Genomic DNA, 12,996 nt, shown 5'->3' on the forward strand with positions numbered 1-12,996 from the left:
CATGGGTGAATTTACATGTATCCACCACCAAAGACTGAGGAAACTAGACATGAGAAAATAAATTACTGAGAATGTAGGTGAATAAAAACGCAGTCAAAAACCTTCATAAACGGCATTGTACAGATACGTACATTAATCCACAAATACGAAATTGGTTATAAATATGTAGGCTACATCTTAAATTACTGTGTTTTCATTAAGTTTATTATATATCTTGACTTCCAGTAAAAACATAAAAAATGGGTACGGAAAACATAAATTGACGTTACTTTCCCAGTGTAAACAAAACATGATTGAAATGTTATTTCTGTTCCCAAAACCTCCCAAGGATTGATTTCAATGTCCTGTTTGTTCCCAAAACCTCCCAGGAAGGTTACTGCACAAAGCAATTTGATGTCAGTGGAGAAGCTGTCCACTCCACCACACCTTATGCCCCTGAGCTTAAAAGAGCATGCACTGGATGAACATCAAAGCTGGTGCCTGCAACCAAGGCATTTCTATTGGTTTTTTCTTTTGATCTGAAGGAAAGGGATGCAAAGTGCTCCAACCTAACTGTGTAATTCAAATTGAAATGTGACTCCATGTTTTCCTGTATTTAAAAAATAACAAAGTAATAGCTTTTGTCATGACTCCTCTTAAAAAATGAAACAACATCAAAGAGACGGCTAAAAGAGTTTAATCATTCCTTTGCAAGTAGAGCATATATACAGAACAAAAATATAAATGTGACATTGGCCCCATGTTTCATGAGCTGAAATAAATATCCTAGAAATATCCCATACGCATAAAAAGCTTATTTCTCTAAAATATTCTGCACAAATTTGTTTACATCCCTGTTAGTGAGCATTTCTCATTTGCCAAGATAATCCATCCATCTGACAGGTGTGGCATATCAAGAAGCTGATTAAACAGCATGATAATTACACAGGTGCACCTTGTGCCGGGGACAATAAAAGGTCACTCTAAAATGTCCAGTTTTGTAACACAACACAATGCCACAGATGTGTCACGTTTTGAGGGAGCGTGCAATTGGCATGCTGACTGCAGGAACATCCACCAGACCTGTTGCCAGAGAGTTTCATGTTAATTTCTCTACCATGAGCTGCCTCCAACATCGTTTTAGAGAATTTGGCAGTACGTCCAAGCGGCCTCACAACCGTAGACCATGTGTAACCACGCCTGCCCAGAACCTCCACATCCGGCTGCTTCACTTGCGGGATTGTCTGAGACTAGCCACCCTGACAGCTGATGAAAGTGTGGGTTTGCACAACCAAAGAATTTCAGCACATACTGTCAGAAACCGTCTCAGGGAAGCTCATTTGCTTGCTTGTCATCCTAATCAGTGTCTTGAACCAATTGTAGTCCTCAGTGAGCAAATGCTCAACTTCGATGGCCACTGGCACACTGGAGAAGTGTGCTCTTCACAGATGAATCCCGGTTTCGACTGAATGGGGCAGATGGCAGACAGCATGTATCACGTCGTGTGGGTGAGCGGTTTGCTGATGTCAACGTTGTGAACAGAGTGGCAGTGGGGGTTATTGTATGGGAAGACATAAGCTACGGACAACGAACACAATTGCATTTTATCAGTAGCAAATTGAATGCACAGAGATACCGTGACAAAATCCTGAGGCCTGATGTCGTGCCATTCATCACCTCATGTTTCAGCATGATAATGCACAGACCCTATCTTCCAGTTGTCCCATGGCCTGCATACTCACCTGACATGACACCCATTGAGTATGTTTGGGATGCTCTTGATCAACGTGTACAAAAGCATGTTCCAGTTCCCAACAATATCCACCCACATCTCACAGCCATTGAAGAGGAGTGGGACAACATTTAACAGGCCACAATCAACAGCCTGATCAACTCTATGCGAAGGTGTGTCACGCTGCATGAGGCAAATGGTGGTCACACCAGATACTGACTGGCTTTCTAATCACCACCACAACCTTATTTTGTTAAGGTATCTGTGACCAGCAGATGAATATCTGTATTCCCAGTCATGTGGAATCCATAGATTAGGGCCAAATTTATTTATTTCAGTTGACTGATTTCCTTATATACATTACTGTTCAAAAGTTTGGGGTCACTTAGAAATTTCCTTGTTTTTTTTAAATTGCAAATAATCTGTCCATTAAAATAACATCAAATTGATCAGAAATACAGTGTAGACATCGTTAATGTTGTAAATGACTGTTGTAGCTGGAAACTGCAGATTTTTTATGGAATATCTACATAGGCATACAGAGGCCCATTATCAGCAACCATCACTCCTGTGTTCCAATGGCACATTGTGTTTGGAAATCCAAGTTTATAATTCTAAAAGGCTAATTGATCATTAGAAAACCCTTTCGTAATTGCCAAGAAACTGAAGATCTAGTACAATCGCGGTGTACTACTCCTTTCAAGGAACAGCACGAACTGGCTCTAACCAGAATAGAAAGAGGAGTGGGAGGCCCAGGTGCACAACTGAGCAAGAAGACAAGTACATTAGATTGTCTAGTTTGAAAAACAGACGCCTCACAAGTCCTCAACTGGCAGCTTCATTATATAGTACCCGCAAAACACCAGTCTCAACGTCAACAGTGAAGAGGCGACTCCGGGATGCTGGCCTTGTAGGCAGAGTTCCTCTGTCCAGTGTCTGTGTTCTTCTGCCCATCTAAGTCTTTTCTTTTTATTGGCCAGTCTGAGATATGGCTCTTTCTTTGCAACTCTGCCTAGAAGGCCAACATCCTCTGATGAGGCTTTTTCACCTTGTCACAGACAGCTGATGTGTTGTGCACAGAAGTCCACAAGCGTAGGGAAAAGATGAAATGAGGAGAGCGCGTAGGTAGTTGCGACAAGGAATTATATATACACAACGAGCAAAGTGATCATGTTATTTTATAAAATATTGTTTATTTAAATAGGCAAGTCAGTTAAGAACAAATTCTTATTTACAATGACAGCCTACCGGGGAAAAGTGGGTTAACTGCTTAGCTTAGTGGCAGAATGACAGATTTTTACCTTAGCTTGGGGATTTGATCCATCAACCTTTCAGTTACTAGTCCAACGCTCTCACCCCAAAATGGATGCTATGAAAGTGAACTGTGTTTACGTTTGATCAGGGGTGTATTCATTCTTCCGATTCTGTTGAAACACATTTCTTAAACAGAAGCAAACGGAATGAAATGACGATAAACATACCTGATTTTGTCCAATAGACATTCTCATTTGCAACTGTTGGACTAATGATTACACCCTAGATCAGCTAGATGCAGGTAAGAGTGTGCAAGATGGTATTGAATGTGTCACTGTCTGTCACCTCGATTCCTCAAAATTCTGTCGATCTGTGCAACTGGATTTTAAACTTGCATTCATAGGCTAAGTTGTAGCAACCTCATGATGAGTCCAGGGAAAATTTGAGTATCATGTAGTAGTCTAAACCTATTGATGTTACATTGAGCTGGGTGAATGGAATATGAATGACAGTCATCCAATATGCTGTAATAGAAATAAAGCCACGCTCAAAAAAAAAAAAGAAATTGTCCTCCCTCGTCTTAAACGGCTCTGACCGCCACTGGTCTGTATGTGTGTCTGTTGGTGCTTTCAAAACAAATGGAACATGGTCAAATCATCACGTCGGTGATCTTCAGGTCGGAAAGTCGGAGCTCTAGAAAGAGGCCTGAGTTCCTAACTTGGAATTCTGAGAGTTCCCAGTTGTCTTGTACGCACTAAAGTCGGATATTTCCGAGGTCCCAGTTCACAGTTGTTATGAATGCAACATGTGTCCTCAACTTGCAGCGAGCAGCCAAGTTTGCTGTCACCAAGTTATGCACATTGATAGCTTGATGGCAAAAGTCCTGACCCTGTGATTTATCATAGTAGCAGGCAGCAGCAATCTAAATGATCAGAACGAAAACATGCGAGGAAAATTGATTGGGTGAAATGATGAAGCGAGTGGATGGGGATATACAGCTTCACTCTATCCAATCAGAGCAGCAGGATCAACGTCCAGCCCACCCTTCTCTTTACAGACAGGCAAACTAGCCAGTTTAGTTAGTTAGAGCATGTACACTGAACAAAAATAAATGCAACATGCAACAATTTTAAAGATTTTATTGAGTTACAGTTCATATAAGTAAATCAGTCAATTCAAATATATTCATTAGGCCCTAATTTATGAATTCCACATGACTGGGAATACAGATATGTATCTGTTGGTCACATATACCTTAAAAAGTGGATCAGAAACCAGTCAGTGTCTATTGTCACAGCCATTTGCCTCATACAGAGTGACAGAGTTGATCAGGCTGGTAATTGTTTTCCATGGAATGTTGCTGGAGTTGCGGGATATTGGTGGGAACTAGAACGTGCTGTTGTACACGTTGATGCAGAGCATTCTGAACATGCTCAATTGGTGACATGTCTGGTGAGTATGCAGGCCATGGAAGAACAGGGACATTTTCAGCTTCCAGGAATTGTGTACAGATCCTTGCTACATGGGGCTGTGCATTATAATGCTGAAACAAGAGTTGATGGCGGCGGATGAATGTCATGACAATGTGCCTCAGGATCTCGTCACAGTATCACTGTGCACTCAAATTGCCATTGATAAAATGCAATTGTGTTCGTTGTCCGTAGCTTAAGCCTGCCCATAACATAACCCCACCACCATCATGGGGCACTCTGTTCACAACGCTGACATCAGCAAACCGCTCACCCACACAATGCCACACACGCTGTCTGCAATTGGCCCGGTACAGTTGAAACCGGGATTAATCTGTGAAGAGCACACTTCTCCCGCATGCCAGTGACCATTGAAGGTGAGCATTTACCCACTGAAGTCATTTACAACGCCAAACTGCAATCAGGCCAAGACCCTGGTGAGGGCAAGGAGCACACAGATGAGCTTCCCTGAGACGGTTTCTGGCAGTTTTTGCAGAAATGCTTCAGTTGAGCAAACCCACACATTCATCAGCTGTGGTGGCTGGTCTGAGACGATCCCACAAGTGAAGAACCCGGATGTGGACGTCTTGGGTTGGCGTGGTTACACAAGGTCTGTGGTTGTGAGGCCTGTTGGACGTACTGCAAAATTCTCTAAACCGACATTGGAGGCTACTTATGGTAGAGAAATTAACATTCAATTATCTGGAAACTGCTCTGGTGGACACTCCTGCAGTCAGCATGCCAATTGCACGCTCCCTCAAAACGAGACATTTGTAGCATTATGTTGTGTGACAATACTTCACATTTTATAATGTTCTTTTATTGTCCCCAGCACAAGTTGCACCTGATCATGCTGTTTAATCAGCTTCTTGATATGCCACACCTGTCAGGTGGATGGATTATCTGGGCAAATGAGAAATGCTCAATAGCAGGTGTTGTAAATAGATTTGTGAACAAAATTTGAGAGAAATAAGCTTTGAAGAAATCCTGCGATCTTTCGTTTCAGCTCATGAAACATGGAACCAATGCTTTACATGTTGCGTTTATATTTTTGATAAGTATAGAACAGGCTTTTGGCAGTATACCATATATACTGTATACCGGGGTAGTTAGAAAAAGTCACAGGATGGTTTTTCAATACCGTCAATAACGTTGAAACTATTTATTTAAGTTATTTTTTATCAAATGCAATATTTGTAGTTACTTTTTAAGTAAATACCTGCAGTCAATTTGTGCAATATGTTAGGAGATAAAGAATATTGTGTTCTTCATTTCACCTGTCACATTGTTATGAAGCTTATGGTAGTCCCTCGTCACTAAATGTTCGCCAAATCAAATCAAACTTTATTTGTCACATGCGCCGAATACAACAAGTGTAAATGTCCCTGACCACAAAGAGCCTTTTTAATTCTCTATTTTGGTTAGGTCGGGGTGTGACTAGGGGGGATGTTCTAATCTAGGTTGTTTAGGTGTATGTTGGCATGGTATGGTTCCCAATCAGAGGCAGCTGTCGGTCGTTGTCTCTGACTGGGTGTCACGGCTGGCTGAAGGACTGGAACAAGGTGCAGCATGGTAAGCGTACATTTGAACTTTACTTAAAAATGACGGCGACAAAACGAAGAACAAAAAACCAACCGTGAAGCTTTGGGCTATGTGCCCTGAACAACTACAAAGTTAACTTCCCACAAAACAGGTGGGGGAAAAGGGTACCTAAGTATGGTTCTCAATCAGAGACAACGATAGAGAGCTGTCCTTGATTGAGAACCATACCAGGCCAAGACATAGAAATACAAAACATAGAAAAAAGGACATAGAATGCCCACCCTAGTCACACCCTGGCCTAACCAAAATAGAGACACTGGCGTGACACTGGGGATCATATTTAGGCAGCCATTTCCCCACTGTGCTTTGTGGGATCTTGTTTTTGTGTTGTTGCCTGTGAGCACTTCCTTGACATCACGTTTAATTTTTTCTTTATTGTTTTGTGCGTTTCACTTCACAGCCCAGTACGTCCTGTGCCAGCTCTCCGCACTCGCCGTGCGAAGTGTGTCATCGTCCCGGTACAATTTGTGTCGGCTCTACACACCAGACCTCCAGTACGCCTCTACAGCCCGGTACGTCCTGTGCCTGCTCCCCGCACTCGCCCTGAAGTGCCTGTCACCAGTCCGGTGCCACCTGTACCTGCTCCACGCACTCGACTATGAGTACTTGGTTATGCTATTCCGACTGACCAACGCTCCCGCTGTGTTCCGGGCCCTGGTCGACGATGTGCTCCGGGACATGCTGAACCGGTTTGTGTGTCTACCTCGATAACATCTTTTCCCGTTCAGCACGTCCGACAGGTCCTTCAGCATCTCCGGGAGAACCAGGTTTTCGTTAAAATGTGAAATTCCATCGCTCCACCATCTCCTTCCTAGGATACATCATCGCTGCAGGGCATATACAGATAGATCCAGACAAGGTGAGAGAGAGCAGTGGTGGATTGTCTTCAACCCACATCCAGAGTGCAGCTGCAATGTTTCCTGGGATTTGCTAACTTCTACCTCTGCTTCATCCAGGGTTACTCAACACTCATCTCTCCCAAGGATCCATGCACGTGGTCTCCAGCAGCTGACCGGGCGTTCTCGGACCTCAAACATCGATTCACTACAGTCCCCATCTTAATCCATCCGGACCCGTCCTGTCAGTTTGTGGTGGAGGTCGACTCCTAGAATGTCGGAGTGGGGGCCGTCCCGTCCCCGTGTTTTGCCCAGGACCAAAAGCTGCACCCCTGCGCTTTTCTCTCCCATCGTTTTACCCTTGCTTAGAGGAACTATGATGTGGGAAATCGAGAACTCCTCGCCGTCAAAACGGCGTTGGAGGATTGGAGATACTGGTTTGCTGGGGGAGGAATACCCATTCGTAATGTATACTGACCATAAGAACCTGGAATATCTCTGCACTGCCAAGTGCCTCAACTCTAGGCAGGCTCGTGAGGCCCTGTTATTAACCCGTTTCAATTTCACTCTCTGCTACCGCCCGGGGTCCAAGAATGTTAAGCATGACGCACTCTCACGTTTGTATAGACCTGTTGCTACACCGTCTGATCCCGAGACCATCCTCCTACCTCCTGCCTGTCTAGCGTCTGCACACGTCTGTGCTGCGTTCCCAGCTGGATGTTTGTCCCAGACTCTGCCCATTTCCCGTTCCTGGAATAGGCACATTCCTTGAGACTGACCTGCCATAGAGGCTCCCGTCGGACCCTGGCTTTCATCCGACTACGCTTTTGGCTGCCTTCCTTGGTTCCTGATTTCTCCGCATTCGTCGCTGCCTGCACTGTGTGTGCACAAAATAAGACTCAGCGGAATGCTCCGGCTGGCCTTCTTCAACCACTCCCTGTTCCTCACCACCCCTAGTCCCGTATATCCCTGGACTTTGTTACTGGTCTTCCTCCGTCAGATGGCAACACCAAGATCCTGACGGTGGTGGATAGGCTTTCTAAAGCTGCCCATTTTATTCCCCTCCCCAAGTTAACCTCAGCCAAGGAGACGGCTCAGCTCATGGTGCAGCACGTATTCCGGATCCATGGACCTCCGGCCGATCGTTCTCGGCCCGGGTTCTGGAAGGCGTTCTGCACCCTCATTGGGTCGTCTGCCAGACTGTCTCTGGTTTTTACCCCCAAACTAACGGCCAGTCGGAGTGAGACAATCAGGACCTGGAGACGGCTCATTGTTGCCTCGTCTCCGTCAACCCCACCACCTGGAGCCAGCAACTCATGTGGGTGGAGTACGCCCATAACACCCTTCCCTGCTTGGCCACTGGTCTCTCACCCATCGAGTGTTCGTTGTGATAAGAGCAAGAGGAAGTCAGCATACCCTCTGCCCACCACCTCATAAGATTGCCTGCTGCAGTTGTTAGAGAGATGTACAGTTTGCAGCCGAACATGAAGCATAGAGAAGACCAGCAAGGGGGCCCTAATCAGAATTATGCAGACATGCATGATGAAATCCTGTGACTAATGATGTCCGGCCGCCCAACAACCTGCCCACTTGACTCCATCACCTCCTCCCTTCTCCAGACCATCTCAGGAGAAATCTCCCATTCCTCACTTCCCTGATAAACTCATCCCTGACCACTGGCTGCGTCCCCTCTGACTTCAAGATGGCCAGGGTCGCTCCCCCCTCAAGAAACCAATAGTTGACCCCTCTGATGTCAAAACCGACAGAAAGCTACCACCCCAACAGGTCCACAGATGACGCAATCTCAATCGCACTCCACACTGCCCTTTCCCACCTGGAAAAAAGAAACACCTGTGAGAGAATGCTTTTCATTGACTACCGCTTAGCGTTCAACACCATAGTGGCCACAAAGCTCATCATTAAGCTAAGGACCCTGGGACTAAGCACCTCCCTCTGCAACTGGATCCTGGACTTCCTGACCGACCACCCCAGGTGGTAAGTAAGGGTAGGCAACAGCACATCAAACACTCTGATCCTTAACACTGGGGCCCTTCAGGGGTGTGTGCTTAATTCCCTCCCGTACTCCCTGTTCGCCCACGACTGTGTGGCCGAGCATGACACCATCATTAAGTTTGCTGACGACACAACAGTGGTAGGCCTGATCACGACAATGATGAGACGGTGTCACGACTTCTACCGAAGGTAACTCCTCTCCCTGTTCAGGCGGCGCTTGGCGCTCGGCGTCGCCGGTTTACTAGCCGCTACCAATCCCTTTTTCTTTTTCTGGTTGTTTTGTTCCTTTTCACACCTGGTTTCAATTGCTTTGATTTCTGTGGGTATATAGGGCACCTGTTACCTGCCGTAATTTGTGCAGGGCTAAGTTTGTGAGTATTAGCGTTCAGTATTCTATGCTGTTTATTGTTTTCGCATTGACGTATGTGTATGTAGTGTCAGAACTGTGGTTGTTCCTCCATGTACTGACACAAGTTTGCATTCCTTCGAGCGCGTTGTTTGGACATTCATCTGGGCCAATTTTGTATTGGTGGACTATGTGTACAGATCTCTACATTAAACACGCTTCTCAAAAAAATCCCTGCTCTCCTGCGCCTGACTCCTACACCTCTCACCGAGACGCACTTTATCACAGAATCCTGCACCAATAATTATGGAGTCAGCAGGAGCAGACGCGCTCCCAGGGTCCGTGTTACACCGGCTGGGGACCGCCATGGATCAGGTGATGGCGACGATGGAGAGATGGGAGAGAGGTGGCCTTCCCACACCGTTATCAGCCACACCCCAACCAGTACCACTACCCTCTCCTTCGTTGCCTGAGCACAGTGGGATTCGACTCGCCCTCCCGAGGGAGTACGATGGGACGGCGGCCGGGTGCCAGGCCTTCTTACTCCAGATGGACCTATACCTGGCGACTGTTCGTCCGGCTCCTTCGGGGGGTGAGAGCGTGAACGCCCTCGTCTCCTGCCTCGCAGGTAAAGCCTTGGAGTGGGCCAACGCGGTATGGAACGATCCTGACTCGGCGAGGGACCACTACCCAGAGTTCACCCGCCTCTTTCGGGCCGTGTTCGATCACCCACCTGAGGGTCGAGCGGCGGGTGAACGGCTGTTCCAACGGAGGAGCGGGCCATTGATCCTGCGCCCATCCTCCCGGCTTCTTGTCTAGTGGCACCTGTGAGGTGGGAGGTGGACGCAGACATTGAGCGAGCATCACGTGTTGAGCCTACTCCACCACAGTGTCCAGCGGGACGGGTGTACATTAAACACGCTTCTCAAAAAAATCCCTTTTCTCCTGCGCCTGACTCCTACACCTCTCACCGAGACAAACTTTATCACAGACGGCCTATAGGGAGGAGGTCAGAGACCTGGCCGTGTGGTGCTAGGACAACAACTCTCTCAATGTGAGCAAGACCAAGGAGCTGATCGTGGACTACAGGAAAAGGAGGTCTGAACAGGCCTCCATTAACATTGATGGGACTGAAGTGGAGTGGGTTGAGAGTTTCAAGTTCCTTGGTTTCCACATCACCAAACACACCACGACAGTTGTGAAGAGGGCACGACAACACCTTTTCCATCTCTGGATACTGAAAAGATTTGGCATGGGTCCTCAGATCCTCAAAAAGTTCCACAGCTGCACCATCGAGAGCATCCTGACCGGTTGCATCACCGCCTGGTATGGCAACTGCTAGGCATCAGACCGTAAGGCTCTACAGAAGGTAATGTGTACGGCCCAGTACATCACTGGGGCCAAGCTTCCTGACATCCAGGACCTATATAATAGGTGGTGTCAGAGAAAAGCCCAGAAAATTGTCAAAGACTCCAGTCACCCAAGTCAGAGACTGCTCTCTCTGCTACCGCACAGCAAGTGGTACTGGAGCGCCAAGTCTAGGACCAATAGGCTCCATAACAGCTTCTACCTCCAAGCCATAAGACTGCTGAACAACTAAACCAATCAAATGGCCAACAGGAATATTACATAGACCAAATAGTGTTACTATTTGATTCATTTGATTTTTTTAAACTTTAGTTTATTTAGGAAATATTTTCTTAACTCGATTCTTGAACTGTATTGTTGGTTAAGAGCTTGTAAGTAAGCATTTCACGGTAAGGTCTACATCTGTTGTATTCGGTGCATGTGACAAATAATATTTGATTTGATTCTTTCTTTTCTAAAGTACTTGAGCGCGCTTTCTCTGACCAACCCTGTGTCTGCTCTGCCAAAGCTGACTGACTCTCCTCTATTCTCATCCTCTTAGATCTATCCACTGCCTTCCACACCATGAACCATCAGATCCTCCTCTTCACCCTCTCAGGGTTGGGCATCTCAGGATCTGCACACTCCTGGATTGCATCCCATCTGGCAGGTCGCTCCTACCAGCAGGCGTGGATAGGATCTGTGTCTGCATCACGTACTCTCCCTACTGGTGTCCCCCAGGCCTTGGTTCTAGGCCCTCTCCTCTTTTCTCTTTACACCAAGTCACTCGGCTCTGTCATATCTTCACATAGTCTCTCCTAACATTTCTATGCGGATGACACAGCTATTCTTCTCTTTCCCCCCTTCTGACAACTAAGTGCACACATATCTAGGTGCCTGACAGACATCTCAGCTTGGATGTCGGCCTACCACCTCAAGCTCAACTTCGACAAGACGGAGCTGTTCTTCCTCCTGGGAAAGTGCCTGTTCCAAGACCTCTCCATCACAGTTGACCACTCCACAGAGTCCCCCTCCCAGTGTGCAAAGAACCTTGGCGTGTTCCTGGACAACACACTGTCATTCTCTGCAAACATCAAAGCAGTAACTCGTTAGTGCCTGCAGGTTTATGCTCTACAACATCCGTAGAGTACAAACTTTCCTCACACAGGAAGCGGAGCAGGTCATAGCCCGGGTGATGATTAACCTTCCTAAGTTCTCCCATGTCACCCCGCTCCTCTGCACACTTCACTGGCTTCAAGTCGAAGTTTGCATAATTTTCAAGACCCTGGTGTTTGCCTACGGAGCAGCAAAGGGAACTACAACATCCTTACCTTCAGGCTATGCTCAAACCCTACATCCCAACCAGCGCACTTCGTTCATCCACCTCTGGTCTCTAAAAAAACACTTATCTTTTGCCATGAGCACCGACTTTGCTGATAAATACTTTGTTGAGAGAAAATGCAGTTGATACGATTGTGGTGTGTTGTTGTTTTACCTAGCTATCTTAAAAGATAAATGCACTAATTGCAAGTCGCTTTGGATAAGAGTGACTAAAATATAAATGTAATGCCTTTGCTGTGGGCCACATGTTGGCAAGTATCAGCCAGCAACCTTCCACTGTCAGAAGCAACAGCTTTCACAGGCTCATCATTTGTACAAATACAAAAGGTAACCCACTTCATTACTTTGATACATTTGATAACCCAATTGTGAAACATAATTTATGTAAACTGACATGATTCGGGGTTTTTTCTTCCACTTCTTAGAGGCATATAATATCCAGGGCATGACCTAGCCTGGTGGAAACAGCCTGATTGCTGTGTTTACCATTGTATTTCACTTCGCATTTTATGATATCTGAAGTGAAATAGAAAGGTGAATGCAGTGATCAGGTTGTTTCCACCAGGCTAATCATAACAACCCTGGGGCGGCAGGGTAGCCTAGTGGTTAGAGTGTTGGACTAGCAACCGAAAGGTTGCAAGTTCAAATCCCTGAGCTGACAAGGTGTGACCAGTATATTTGAGCTGAATTATGTTACTATGCCCATCAATGGGGCTCTTGCAAAGACCAAACCTCTTCCCTGGTCATTGATGGGGAGAACAGAATTTGTTAGGTTTAGTCTGACTTACACAAAGTATGTGCTTGTGTGTCAGATATCACCTATCCATTGGTAATAGAACAGTGACTGTGTGCATGTGTTCACAGACACATGAGATGTAGAGAGATCTGGCACTTAACACACCCACAGTGAGGTATTTACTAATAATACAGTACAGCAGCACACATGTCCAGTAATAGCAACATCCTTTTCATTCCATGTGACACTAATGCCTCAACTCTGCCTATTTCTACAGATTGACTGGAGATGATTTTGCCAGACGTTTGATGGGGAGACCATAATTAGGTACGTTTTATCTG

The 12,996-nt window shown here is 46.1% G+C and overlaps 1 pseudogene; it reads left to right on the plus strand.

The window, feature by feature from the left end:
• Nucleotides 1-9,597: 9,597 nt before the first annotated feature.
• LOC110531197 lies at nt 9,598-11,975 on the plus strand (annotated as a pseudogene).
• Nucleotides 11,976-12,996: the final 1,021 nt, after the last annotated feature.

The sequence above is a fragment of the Oncorhynchus mykiss genome, chromosome 9 (genome assembly GCF_013265735.2).
Source record: "Oncorhynchus mykiss isolate Arlee chromosome 9, USDA_OmykA_1.1, whole genome shotgun sequence".
In the NCBI taxonomy this organism is placed as follows: Eukaryota; Metazoa; Chordata; class Actinopteri; order Salmoniformes; family Salmonidae; genus Oncorhynchus; species Oncorhynchus mykiss.